Here is a 9,393-nt window from a genome sequence, read left to right as displayed (position 1 = left end):
GCCTCAGTCCGGCAGCCCGGCCACGCCAGGCAAAAAAGCCATGCCCCGGGGGCCAGTGGCGCAACGGATAACGCGCCTGACTACGGATCAGGAGATTGCAGGTTCGACTCCTGCCTGGCTTGTGGCGTGGTGGCCCTGCTTTTGCGCCTCCCTTTGACCTCTTCCAAAGCAAAAGCAAAAGCAAAAGCAAGCTCCAAGGGGGGATGAGCCAGGGCCTGGCCCTGGCCCTTTCAGGAGGGATGCACACCAAGACAAAGAAAGGCCCGACAGTCACCTGCCTGACCCCGATGTGATTTGAACACACAACCTTCTGATCTGGAGTCAGATGCGCTACCGTTGCGCCACAAGGCCAGCTGGCAGCAAGGCGAGCTTCTGGGGGCTGGGAGCGTGGGGGGTGGAAGGGTAGAATGCCTGTCCTCCGTGCTGCGTGGGCCAGGACTTACCAGGCCCACCATCCAAGCAAGCCGCCGGGAGGGGACCCGCACCCACAGGCCTGAGAAGTGACCCGTCGGGCCCTTCCCTCACAGGGAAGCAGGCTCCTGAGCCGTATGCGGCTTGACCTGGTGGCCGGAGTTCTCCCAGCCCACGCGTGCGCACATGCTGCAGCCCCTGGCTGAAGAGCGGGACAGGGCTGAATACTCTACCCGAAACTGCAGGCTTCTCAGCAAGCTGCTCTTGGCCCCATGGCAGGACTCCTCGAAAAGAAAGGAAAGGGCAAAGAGCAGCAGCGCCCCTGCCAAGAGGCCCCTTGGAGAACCTCAGCACATAAAGCGCACCTTGACGCTCAGAGGCTTCGGGCGGGGAGCCGCTGGCAAGCCAAGCACACCAAAAGAGCCGGGGCCCCCGGCAAGAGAGGCGCTGCATTGGCCGTGAATCGAACACGGGCCTCCCGCGTGGCGGGCGAGAATTCTACCACTGAACCACCAATGCCTTGCTGCCTTGCATCTGCCTGCGGAGCCAGTGCTTTTCGCCAAGGGCGTCGGGCAACGCCAGCCTGGCTCCGTCCGCCTCTTGCTGGGGCCGGAGGCGGCCTTCGGGCCAGCCAAAGGGGGTCGCTCCGGCCTCCTTACCCAGTGCTGGCCGGCTCTCGGTTTCTGTAGTGTAGTGGTTATCACGTTCGCCTCACACGCGAAAGGTCCCTGGTTCGAAACCAGGCAGAAACAGCCTTTGCCTCCGCTTTTGCTCCCAACAAAGCGGAGAAAAACAGGCTTTCACAAGGTGCGCGGGCGGGTGCTCGGCACTCAGACGTGGCGTTGCGTCCCCTCCGTTGGTGGTCTGTGCCCGCCGCTGCCTTTCCTCTTGCATTCGCTCCTGCGCTGGTGGGAGAGGAAAGCGGGGCTGAGACAGAGAGGGTCTTCCGTTCCGCCTCAGTCCGGCAGCCCGGCCACGCCAGGCAAAAAAGCCATGCCCCGGGGGCCAGTGGCGCAACGGATAACGCGCCTGACTACGGATCAGGAGATTGCAGGTTCGACTCCTGCCTGGCTTGTGGCGTGGTGGCCCTGCTTTTGCGCCTCCCTTTGACCTCTTCCAAAGCAAAAGCAAAAGCAAAAGCAAAAGCAAGCTCCAAGGGGGGATGAGCCAGGGCCTGGCCCTGGCCCTTTCAGGAGGGATGCACACCAAGACAAAGAAAGGCCCGACAGTCACCTGCCTGACCCCGATGTGATTTGAACACACAACCTTCTGATCTGGAGTCAGATGCGCTACCGTTGCGCCACGAGGCCAGCTGGCAGCAAGGCGAGCTTCTGGGGGCTGGGAGCGTGGGGGGTGGAAGGGTAGAATGCCTGTCCTCCGTGCTGCGTGGGCCAGGACTTACCAGGCCCACCATCCAAGCAAGCCGCCGGGAGGGGACCCGCACCCACAGGCCTGAGAAGTGACCCGTCGGGCCCTTCCCTCACAGGGAAGCAGGCTCCTGAGCCGTATGCGGCTTGACCTGGTGGCCGGAGTTCTCCCAGCCCACGCGTGCGCACATGCTGCAGCCCCTGGCTGAAGAGCGGGACAGGGCTGAATACTCTACCCGAAACTGCAGGCTTCTCAGCAAGCTGCTCTTGGCCCCATGGCAGGACTCCTCGAAAAGAAAGGAAAGGGCAAAGAGCAGCAGCGCCCCTGCCAAGAGGCCCCTTGGAGAACCTCAGCACATAAAGCGCACCTTGACGCTCAGAGGCTTCGGGCGGGGAGCCGCTGGCAAGCCAAGCACACCAAAAGAGCCGGGGCCCCCGGCAAGAGAGGCGCTGCATTGGCCGTGAATCGAACACGGGCCTCCCGCGTGGCGGGCGAGAATTCTACCACTGAACCACCAATGCCTTGCTGCCTTGCATCTGCCTGCGGAGCCAGTGCTTTTCGCCAAGGGCGTCGGGCAACGCCAGCCTGGCTCCGTCCGCCTCTTGCTGGGGCCGGAGGCGGCCTTCGGGCCAGCCAAAGGGGGTCGCTCCGGCCTCCTTACCCAGTGCTGGCCGGCTCTCGGTTTCTGTAGTGTAGTGGTTATCACGTTCGCCTCACACGCGAAAGGTCCCTGGTTCGAAACCAGGCAGAAACAGCCTTTGCCTCCGCTTTTGCTCCCAACAAAGCGGAGAAAAACAGGCTTTCACAAGGTGCGCGGGCGGGTGCTCGGCACTCAGACGTGGCGTTGCGTCCCCTCCGTTGGTGGTCTGTGCCCGCCGCTGCCTTTCCTCTTGCATTCGCTCCTGCGCTGGTGGGAGAGGAAAGCGGGGCTGAGACAGAGAGGGTCTTCCGTTCCGCCTCAGTCCGGCAGCCCGGCCACGCCAGGCAAAAAAGCCATGCCCCGGGGGCCAGTGGCGCAACGGATAACGCGCCTGACTACGGATCAGGAGATTGCAGGTTCGACTCCTGCCTGGCTTGTGGCGTGGTGGCCCTGCTTTTGCGCCTCCCTTTGACCTCTTCCAAAGCAAAAGCAAAAGCAAAAGCAAGCTCCAAGGGGGGATGAGCCAGGGCCTGGCCCTGGCCCTTTCAGGAGGGATGCACACCAAGACAAAGAAAGGCCCGACAGTCACCTGCCTGACCCCGATGTGATTTGAACACACAACCTTCTGATCTGGAGTCAGATGCGCTACCGTTGCGCCACGAGGCCAGCTGGCAGCAAGGCGAGCTTCTGGGGGCTGGGAGCGTGGGGGGTGGAAGGGTAGAATGCCTGTCCTCCGTGCTGCGTGGGCCAGGACTTACCAGGCCCACCATCCAAGCAAGCCGCCGGGAGGGGACCCGCACCCACAGGCCTGAGAAGTGACCCGTCGGGCCCTTCCCTCACAGGGAAGCAGGCTCCTGAGCCGTATGCGGCTTGACCTGGTGGCCGGAGTTCTCCCAGCCCACGCGTGCGCACATGCTGCAGCCCCTGGCTGAAGAGCGGGACAGGGCTGAATACTCTACCCGAAACTGCAGGCTTCTCAGCAAGCTGCTCTTGGCCCCATGGCAGGACTCCTCGAAAAGAAAGGAAAGGGCAAAGAGCAGCAGCGCCCCTGCCAAGAGGCCCCTTGGAGAACCTCAGCACATAAAGCGCACCTTGACGCTCAGAGGCTTCGGGCGGGGAGCCGCTGGCAAGCCAAGCACACCAAAAGAGCCGGGGCCCCCGGCAAGAGAGGCGCTGCATTGGCCGTGAATCGAACACGGGCCTCCCGCGTGGCGGGCGAGAATTCTACCACTGAACCACCAATGCCTTGCTGCCTTGCATCTGCCTGCGGAGCCAGTGCTTTTCGCCAAGGGCGTCGGGCAACGCCAGCCTGGCTCCGTCCGCCTCTTGCTGGGGCCGGAGGCGGCCTTCGGGCCAGCCAAAGGGGGTCGCTCCGGCCTCCTTACCCAGTGCTGGCCGGCTCTCGGTTTCTGTAGTGTAGTGGTTATCACGTTCGCCTCACACGCGAAAGGTCCCTGGTTCGAAACCAGGCAGAAACAGCCTTTGCCTCCGCTTTTGCTCCCAACAAAGCGGAGAAAAACAGGCTTTCACAAGGTGCGCGGGCGGGTGCTCGGCACTCAGACGTGGCGTTGCGTCCCCTCCGTTGGTGGTCTGTGCCCGCCGCTGCCTTTCCTCTTGCATTCGCTCCTGCGCTGGTGGGAGAGGAAAGCGGGGCTGAGACAGAGAGGGTCTTCCGTTCCGCCTCAGTCCGGCAGCCCGGCCACGCCAGGCAAAAAAGCCATGCCCCGGGGGCCAGTGGCGCAACGGATAACGCGCCTGACTACGGATCAGGAGATTGCAGGTTCGACTCCTGCCTGGCTTGTGGCGTGGTGGCCCTGCTTTTGCGCCTCCCTTTGACCTCTTCCAAAGCAAAAGCAAAAGCAAAAGCAAGCTCCAAGGGGGGATGAGCCAGGGCCTGGCCCTGGCCCTTTCAGGAGGGATGCACACCAAGACAAAGAAAGGCCCGACAGTCACCTGCCTGACCCCGATGTGATTTGAACACACAACCTTCTGATCTGGAGTCAGATGCGCTACCGTTGCGCCACGAGGCCAGCTGGCAGCAAGGCGAGCTTCTGGGGGCTGGGAGCGTGGGGGGTGGAAGGGTAGAATGCCTGTCCTCCGTGCTGCGTGGGCCAGGACTTACCAGGCCCACCATCCAAGCAAGCCCCCGGGAGGGGACCCGCACCCACAGGCCTGAGAAGTGACCCGTTGGGCCCTTCCCTCACAGGGAAGCAGGCTCCTGAGCCGTATGCGGCTTGACCTGGTGGCCGGAGTTCTCCCAGCCCACGCGTGCGCACATGCTGCAGCCCCTGGCTGAAGAGCGGGACAGGGCTGAATACTCTACCCGAAACTGCAGGCTTCTCAGCAAGCTGCTCTTGGCCCCATGGCAGGACTCCTCGAAAAGAAAGGAAAGGGCAAAGAGCAGCAGCGCCCCTGCCAAGAGGCCCCTTGGAGAACCTCAGCACATAAAGCGCACCTTGACGCTCAGAGGCTTCGGGCGGGGAGCCGCTGGCAAGCCAAGCACACCAAAAGAGCCGGGGCCCCCGGCAAGAGAGGCGCTGCATTGGCCGTGAATCGAACACGGGCCTCCCGCATGGCGGGCGAGAATTCTACCACTGAACCACCAATGCCTTGCTGCCTTGCATCTGCCTGCGGAGCCAGTGCTTTTCGCCAAGGGCGTCGGGCAACGCCAGCCTGGCTCCGTCCGCCTCTTGCTGGGGCCGGAGGCGGCCTTCGGGCCAGCCAAAGGGGGTCGCTCCGGCCTCCTTACCCAGTGCTGGCCGGCTCTCGGTTTCTGTAGTGTAGTGGTTATCACGTTCGCCTCACACGCGAAAGGTCCCTGGTTCGAAACCAGGCAGAAACAGCCTTTGCCTCCGCTTTTGCTCCCAACAAAGCGGAGAAAAACAGGCTTTCACAAGGTGCGCGGGCGGGTGCTCGGCACTCAGACGTGGCGTTGCGTCCCCTCCGTTGGTGGTCTGTGCCCGCCGCTGCCTTTCCTCTTGCATTCGCTCCTGCGCTGGTGGGAGAGGAAAGCGGGGCTGAGACAGAGAGGGTCTTCCGTTCCGCCTCAGTCCGGCAGCCCGGCCACGCCAGGCAAAAAAGCCATGCCCCGGGGGCCAGTGGCGCAACGGATAACGCGCCTGACTACGGATCAGGAGATTGCAGGTTCGACTCCTGCCTGGCTTGTGGCGTGGTGGCCCTGCTTTTGCGCCTCCCTTTGACCTCTTCCAAAGCAAAAGCAAAAGCAAAAGCAAGCTCCAAGGGGGGATGAGCCAGGGCCTGGCCCTGGCCCTTTCAGGAGGGATGCACACCAAGACAAAGAAAGGCCCGACAGTCACCTGCCTGACCCCGATGTGATTTGAACACACAACCTTCTGATCTGGAGTCAGATGCGCTACCGTTGCGCCACGAGGCCAGCTGGCAGCAAGGCGAGCTTCTGGGGGCTGGGAGCGTGGGGGGTGGAAGGGTAGAATGCCTGTCCTCCGTGCTGCGTGGGCCAGGACTTACCAGGCCCACCATCCAAGCAAGCCGCCGGGAGGGGACCCGCACCCACAGGCCTGAGAAGTGACCCGTCGGGCCCTTCCCTCACAGGGAAGCAGGCTCCTGAGCCGTATGCGGCTTGACCTGGTGGCCGGAGTTCTCCCAGCCCACGCCGTGCGCACATGCTGCAGCCCCTGGCTGAAGAGCGGGACAGGGCTGAATACTCTACCCGAAACTGCAGGCTTCTCAGCAAGCTGCTCTTGGCCCCATGGCAGGACTCCTCGAAAAGAAAGGAAAGGGCAAAGAGCAGCAGCGCCCCTGCCAAGAGGCCCCTTGGAGAACCTCAGCACATAAAGCGCACCTTGACGCTCAGAGGCTTCGGGCGGGGAGCCGCTGGCAAGCCAAGCACACCAAAAGAGCCGGGGCCCCCGGCAAGAGAGGCGCTGCATTGGCCGTGAATCGAACACGGGCCTCCCGCGTGGCGGGCGAGAATTCTACCACTGAACCACCAATGCCTTGCTGCCTTGCATCTGCCTGCGGAGCCAGTGCTTTTCGCCAAGGGCGTCGGGCAACGCCAGCCTGGCTCCGTCCGCCTCTTGCTGGGGCCGGAGGCGGCCTTCGGGCCAGCCAAAGGGGGTCGCTCCGGCCTCCTTACCCAGTGCTGGCCGGCTCTCGGTTTCTGTAGTGTAGTGGTTATCACGTTCGCCTCACACGCGAAAGGTCCCTGGTTCGAAACCAGGCAGAAACAGCCTTTGCCTCCGCTTTTGCTCCCAACAAAGCGGAGAAAAACAGGCTTTCACAAGGTGCGCGGGCGGGTGCTCGGCACTCAGACGTGGCGTTGCGTCCCCTCCGTTGGTGGTCTGTGCCCGCCGCTGCCTTTCCTCTTGCATTCGCTCCTGCGCTGGTGGGAGAGGAAAGCGGGGCTGAGACAGAGAGGGTCTTCCGTTCCGCCTCAGTCCGGCAGCCCGGCCACGCCAGGCAAAAAAGCCATGCCCCGGGGGCCAGTGGCGCAACGGATAACGCGCCTGACTACGGATCAGGAGATTGCAGGTTCGACTCCTGCCTGGCTTGTGGCGTGGTGGCCCTGCTTTTGCGCCTCCCTTTGACCTCTTCCAAAGCAAAAGCAAAAGCAAAAGCAAAAGCAAGCTCCAAGGGGGGATGAGCCAGGGCCTGGCCCTGGCCCTTTCAGGAGGGATGCACACCAAGACAAAGAAAGGCCCGACAGTCACCTGCCTGACCCCGATGTGATTTGAACACACAACCTTCTGATCTGGAGTCAGATGCGCTACCATTGCGCCACGAGGCCAGCTGGCAGCAAGGCGAGCTTCTGGGGGCTGGGAGCGTGGGGGGTGGAAGGGTAGAATGCCTGTCCTCCGTGCTGCGTGGGCCAGGACTTACCAGGCCCACCATCCAAGCAAGCCGCCGGGAGGGGACCCGCACCCACAGGCCTGAGAAGTGACCCGTCGGGCCCTTCCCTCACAGGGAAGCAGGCTCCTGAGCCGTATGCGGCTTGACCTGGTGGCCGGAGTTCTCCCAGCCCACGCGTGCGCACATGCTGCAGCCCCTGGCTGAAGAGCGGGACAGGGCTGAATACTCTACCCGAAACTGCAGGCTTCTCAGCAAGCTGCTCTTGGCCCCATGGCAGGACTCCTCGAAAAGAAAGGAAAGGGCAAAGAGCAGCAGCGCCCCTGCCAAGAGGCCCCTTGGAGAACCTCAGCACATAAAGCGCACCTTGACGCTCAGAGGCTTCGGGCGGGGAGCCGCTGGCAAGCCAAGCACACCAAAAGAGCCGGGGCCCCCGGCAAGAGAGGCGCTGCATTGGCCGTGAATCGAACACGGGCCTCCCGCGTGGCGGGCGAGAATTCTACCACTGAACCACCAATGCCTTGCTGCCTTGCATCTGCCTGCGGAGCCAGTGCTTTTCGCCAAGGGCGTCGGGCAACGCCAGCCTGGCTCCGTCCGCCTCTTGCTGGGGCCGGAGGCGGCCTTCGGGCCAGCCAAAGGGGGTCGCTCCGGCCTCCTTACCCAGTGCTGGCCGGCTCTCGGTTTCTGTAGTGTAGTGGTTATCACGTTCGCCTCACACGCGAAAGGTCCCTGGTTCGAAACCAGGCAGAAACAGCCTTTGCCTCCGCTTTTGCTCCCAACAAAGCGGAGAAAAACAGGCTTTCACAAGGTGCGCGGGCGGGTGCTCGGCACTCAGACGTGGCGTTGCGTCCCCTCCGTTGGTGGTCTGTGCCCGCCGCTGCCTTTCCTCTTGCATTCGCTCCTGCGCTGGTGGGAGAGGAAAGCGGGGCTGAGACAGAGAGGGTCTTCCGTTCCGCCTCAGTCCGGCAGCCCGGCCACGCCAGGCAAAAAAGCCATGCCCCGGGGGCCAGTGGCGCAACGGATAACGCGCCTGACTACGGATCAGGAGATTGCAGGTTCGACTCCTGCCTGGCTTGTGGCGTGGTGGCCCTGCTTTTGCGCCTCCCTTTGACCTCTTCCAAAGCAAAAGCAAAAGCAAAAGCAAAAGCAAGCTCCAAGGGGGGATGAGCCAGGGCCTGGCCCTGGCCCTTTCAGGAGGGATGCACACCAAGACAAAGAAAGGCCCGACAGTCACCTGCCTGACCCCGATGTGATTTGAACACACAACCTTCCGATCTGGAGTCAGATGCGCTACCGTTGCGCCACGAGGCCAGCTGGCAGCAAGGCGAGCTTCTGGGGGCTGGGAGCGTGGGGGGTGGAAGGGTAGAATGCCTGTCCTCCGTGCTGCGTGGGCCAGGACTTACCAGGCCCACCATCCAAGCAAGCCGCCGGGAGGGGACCCGCACCCACAGGCCTGAGAAGTGACCCGTCGGGCCCTTCCCTCACAGGGAAGCAGGCTCCTGAGCCGTATGCGGCTTGACCTGGTGGCCGGAGTTCTCCCAGCCCACGCGTGCGCACATGCTGCAGCCCCTGGCTGAAGAGCGGGACAGGGCTGAATACTCTACCCGAAACTGCAGGCTTCTCAGCAAGCTGCTCTTGGCCCCATGGCAGGACTCCTCGAAAAGAAAGGAAAGGGCAAAGAGCAGCAGCGCCCCTGCCAAGAGGCCCCTTGGAGAACCTCAGCACATAAAGCGCACCTTGACGCTCAGAGGCTTCGGGCGGGGAGCCGCTGGCAAGCCAAGCACACCAAAAGAGCCGGGGCCCCCGGCAAGAGAGGCGCTGCATTGGCCGTGAATCGAACACGGGCCTCCCGCGTGGCGGGCGAGAATTCTACCACTGAACCACCAATGCCTTGCTGCCTTGCATCTGCCTGCGGAGCCAGTGCTTTTCGCCAAGGGCGTCGGGGCAACGCCAGCCTGGCTCCGTCCGCCTCTTGCTGGGGCCGGAGGCGGCCTTCGGGCCAGCCAAAGGGGGTCGCTCCGGCCTCCTTACCCAGTGCTGGCCGGCTCTCGGTTTCTGTAGTGTAGTGGTTATCACGTTCGCCTCACACGCGAAAGGTCCCTGGTTCGAAACCAGGCAGAAACAGCCTTTGCCTCCGCTTTTGCTCCCAA

At 63.1% G+C, this 9,393-nt stretch overlaps 28 non-coding genes across 28 annotated transcripts; 14 read left to right on the top strand and 14 right to left on the bottom strand.

Annotated features, from left to right (window-relative positions):
- The first annotated feature begins 49 nt into the window (after nucleotides 1-49).
- On the top strand, nucleotides 50-122 carry TRNAR-ACG (transfer RNA arginine (anticodon ACG)). Its single transcript has one exon. It is a non-coding gene; the product is annotated as a tRNA-Arg (tRNA).
- Nucleotides 123-279: 157 nt separating this feature from the next.
- Nucleotides 280-351, bottom strand: TRNAW-CCA (transfer RNA tryptophan (anticodon CCA)). Its single transcript has one exon. It is a non-coding gene; the product is annotated as a tRNA-Trp (tRNA).
- Nucleotides 352-859: 508 nt separating this feature from the next.
- On the bottom strand, nucleotides 860-930 carry TRNAG-GCC (transfer RNA glycine (anticodon GCC)). The gene has a single exon. It is a non-coding gene; the product is annotated as a tRNA-Gly (tRNA).
- A 160-nt stretch (nucleotides 931-1,090) lies between these two features.
- On the top strand, nucleotides 1,091-1,163 carry TRNAV-CAC (transfer RNA valine (anticodon CAC)). Its single transcript has one exon. It is a non-coding gene; the product is annotated as a tRNA-Val (tRNA).
- A 250-nt stretch (nucleotides 1,164-1,413) lies between these two features.
- TRNAR-ACG (transfer RNA arginine (anticodon ACG)) lies at nucleotides 1,414-1,486 on the top strand. Its single transcript has one exon. It is a non-coding gene; the product is annotated as a tRNA-Arg (tRNA).
- A 163-nt stretch (nucleotides 1,487-1,649) lies between these two features.
- Nucleotides 1,650-1,721, bottom strand: TRNAW-CCA (transfer RNA tryptophan (anticodon CCA)). Its single transcript has one exon. It is a non-coding gene; the product is annotated as a tRNA-Trp (tRNA).
- A 508-nt stretch (nucleotides 1,722-2,229) lies between these two features.
- TRNAG-GCC (transfer RNA glycine (anticodon GCC)) lies at nucleotides 2,230-2,300 on the bottom strand. Its single transcript has one exon. It is a non-coding gene; the product is annotated as a tRNA-Gly (tRNA).
- A 160-nt stretch (nucleotides 2,301-2,460) lies between these two features.
- TRNAV-CAC (transfer RNA valine (anticodon CAC)) lies at nucleotides 2,461-2,533 on the top strand. The gene has a single exon. It is a non-coding gene; the product is annotated as a tRNA-Val (tRNA).
- Nucleotides 2,534-2,783: 250 nt separating this feature from the next.
- On the top strand, nucleotides 2,784-2,856 carry TRNAR-ACG (transfer RNA arginine (anticodon ACG)). Its single transcript has one exon. It is a non-coding gene; the product is annotated as a tRNA-Arg (tRNA).
- A 157-nt stretch (nucleotides 2,857-3,013) lies between these two features.
- TRNAW-CCA (transfer RNA tryptophan (anticodon CCA)) lies at nucleotides 3,014-3,085 on the bottom strand. The gene has a single exon. It is a non-coding gene; the product is annotated as a tRNA-Trp (tRNA).
- A 508-nt stretch (nucleotides 3,086-3,593) lies between these two features.
- TRNAG-GCC (transfer RNA glycine (anticodon GCC)) lies at nucleotides 3,594-3,664 on the bottom strand. The gene has a single exon. It is a non-coding gene; the product is annotated as a tRNA-Gly (tRNA).
- A 160-nt stretch (nucleotides 3,665-3,824) lies between these two features.
- On the top strand, nucleotides 3,825-3,897 carry TRNAV-CAC (transfer RNA valine (anticodon CAC)). The gene has a single exon. It is a non-coding gene; the product is annotated as a tRNA-Val (tRNA).
- Nucleotides 3,898-4,147: 250 nt separating this feature from the next.
- On the top strand, nucleotides 4,148-4,220 carry TRNAR-ACG (transfer RNA arginine (anticodon ACG)). Its single transcript has one exon. It is a non-coding gene; the product is annotated as a tRNA-Arg (tRNA).
- A 157-nt stretch (nucleotides 4,221-4,377) lies between these two features.
- On the bottom strand, nucleotides 4,378-4,449 carry TRNAW-CCA (transfer RNA tryptophan (anticodon CCA)). Its single transcript has one exon. It is a non-coding gene; the product is annotated as a tRNA-Trp (tRNA).
- Nucleotides 4,450-4,957: 508 nt separating this feature from the next.
- Nucleotides 4,958-5,028, bottom strand: TRNAG-GCC (transfer RNA glycine (anticodon GCC)). Its single transcript has one exon. It is a non-coding gene; the product is annotated as a tRNA-Gly (tRNA).
- A 160-nt stretch (nucleotides 5,029-5,188) lies between these two features.
- Nucleotides 5,189-5,261, top strand: TRNAV-CAC (transfer RNA valine (anticodon CAC)). Its single transcript has one exon. It is a non-coding gene; the product is annotated as a tRNA-Val (tRNA).
- Nucleotides 5,262-5,511: 250 nt separating this feature from the next.
- On the top strand, nucleotides 5,512-5,584 carry TRNAR-ACG (transfer RNA arginine (anticodon ACG)). The gene has a single exon. It is a non-coding gene; the product is annotated as a tRNA-Arg (tRNA).
- A 157-nt stretch (nucleotides 5,585-5,741) lies between these two features.
- TRNAW-CCA (transfer RNA tryptophan (anticodon CCA)) lies at nucleotides 5,742-5,813 on the bottom strand. The gene has a single exon. It is a non-coding gene; the product is annotated as a tRNA-Trp (tRNA).
- A 509-nt stretch (nucleotides 5,814-6,322) lies between these two features.
- On the bottom strand, nucleotides 6,323-6,393 carry TRNAG-GCC (transfer RNA glycine (anticodon GCC)). Its single transcript has one exon. It is a non-coding gene; the product is annotated as a tRNA-Gly (tRNA).
- A 160-nt stretch (nucleotides 6,394-6,553) lies between these two features.
- Nucleotides 6,554-6,626, top strand: TRNAV-CAC (transfer RNA valine (anticodon CAC)). The gene has a single exon. It is a non-coding gene; the product is annotated as a tRNA-Val (tRNA).
- A 250-nt stretch (nucleotides 6,627-6,876) lies between these two features.
- Nucleotides 6,877-6,949, top strand: TRNAR-ACG (transfer RNA arginine (anticodon ACG)). The gene has a single exon. It is a non-coding gene; the product is annotated as a tRNA-Arg (tRNA).
- A 163-nt stretch (nucleotides 6,950-7,112) lies between these two features.
- TRNAW-CCA (transfer RNA tryptophan (anticodon CCA)) lies at nucleotides 7,113-7,184 on the bottom strand. Its single transcript has one exon. It is a non-coding gene; the product is annotated as a tRNA-Trp (tRNA).
- Nucleotides 7,185-7,692: 508 nt separating this feature from the next.
- On the bottom strand, nucleotides 7,693-7,763 carry TRNAG-GCC (transfer RNA glycine (anticodon GCC)). The gene has a single exon. It is a non-coding gene; the product is annotated as a tRNA-Gly (tRNA).
- A 160-nt stretch (nucleotides 7,764-7,923) lies between these two features.
- Nucleotides 7,924-7,996, top strand: TRNAV-CAC (transfer RNA valine (anticodon CAC)). Its single transcript has one exon. It is a non-coding gene; the product is annotated as a tRNA-Val (tRNA).
- Nucleotides 7,997-8,246: 250 nt separating this feature from the next.
- TRNAR-ACG (transfer RNA arginine (anticodon ACG)) lies at nucleotides 8,247-8,319 on the top strand. The gene has a single exon. It is a non-coding gene; the product is annotated as a tRNA-Arg (tRNA).
- A 163-nt stretch (nucleotides 8,320-8,482) lies between these two features.
- TRNAW-CCA (transfer RNA tryptophan (anticodon CCA)) lies at nucleotides 8,483-8,554 on the bottom strand. Its single transcript has one exon. It is a non-coding gene; the product is annotated as a tRNA-Trp (tRNA).
- A 508-nt stretch (nucleotides 8,555-9,062) lies between these two features.
- Nucleotides 9,063-9,133, bottom strand: TRNAG-GCC (transfer RNA glycine (anticodon GCC)). Its single transcript has one exon. It is a non-coding gene; the product is annotated as a tRNA-Gly (tRNA).
- Nucleotides 9,134-9,294: 161 nt separating this feature from the next.
- Nucleotides 9,295-9,367, top strand: TRNAV-CAC (transfer RNA valine (anticodon CAC)). The gene has a single exon. It is a non-coding gene; the product is annotated as a tRNA-Val (tRNA).
- The last annotated feature ends 26 nt before the right edge of the window (nucleotides 9,368-9,393 follow it).

Source organism: Gopherus flavomarginatus, chromosome 4 (assembly GCF_025201925.1).
Source record: "Gopherus flavomarginatus isolate rGopFla2 chromosome 4, rGopFla2.mat.asm, whole genome shotgun sequence".
Lineage (NCBI taxonomy): Eukaryota > Metazoa > Chordata > Testudines > Testudinidae > Gopherus > Gopherus flavomarginatus.
Note: the sequence above shows the minus strand (reverse complement) of the source record. Positions and strands in the feature narration are given on the sequence as shown.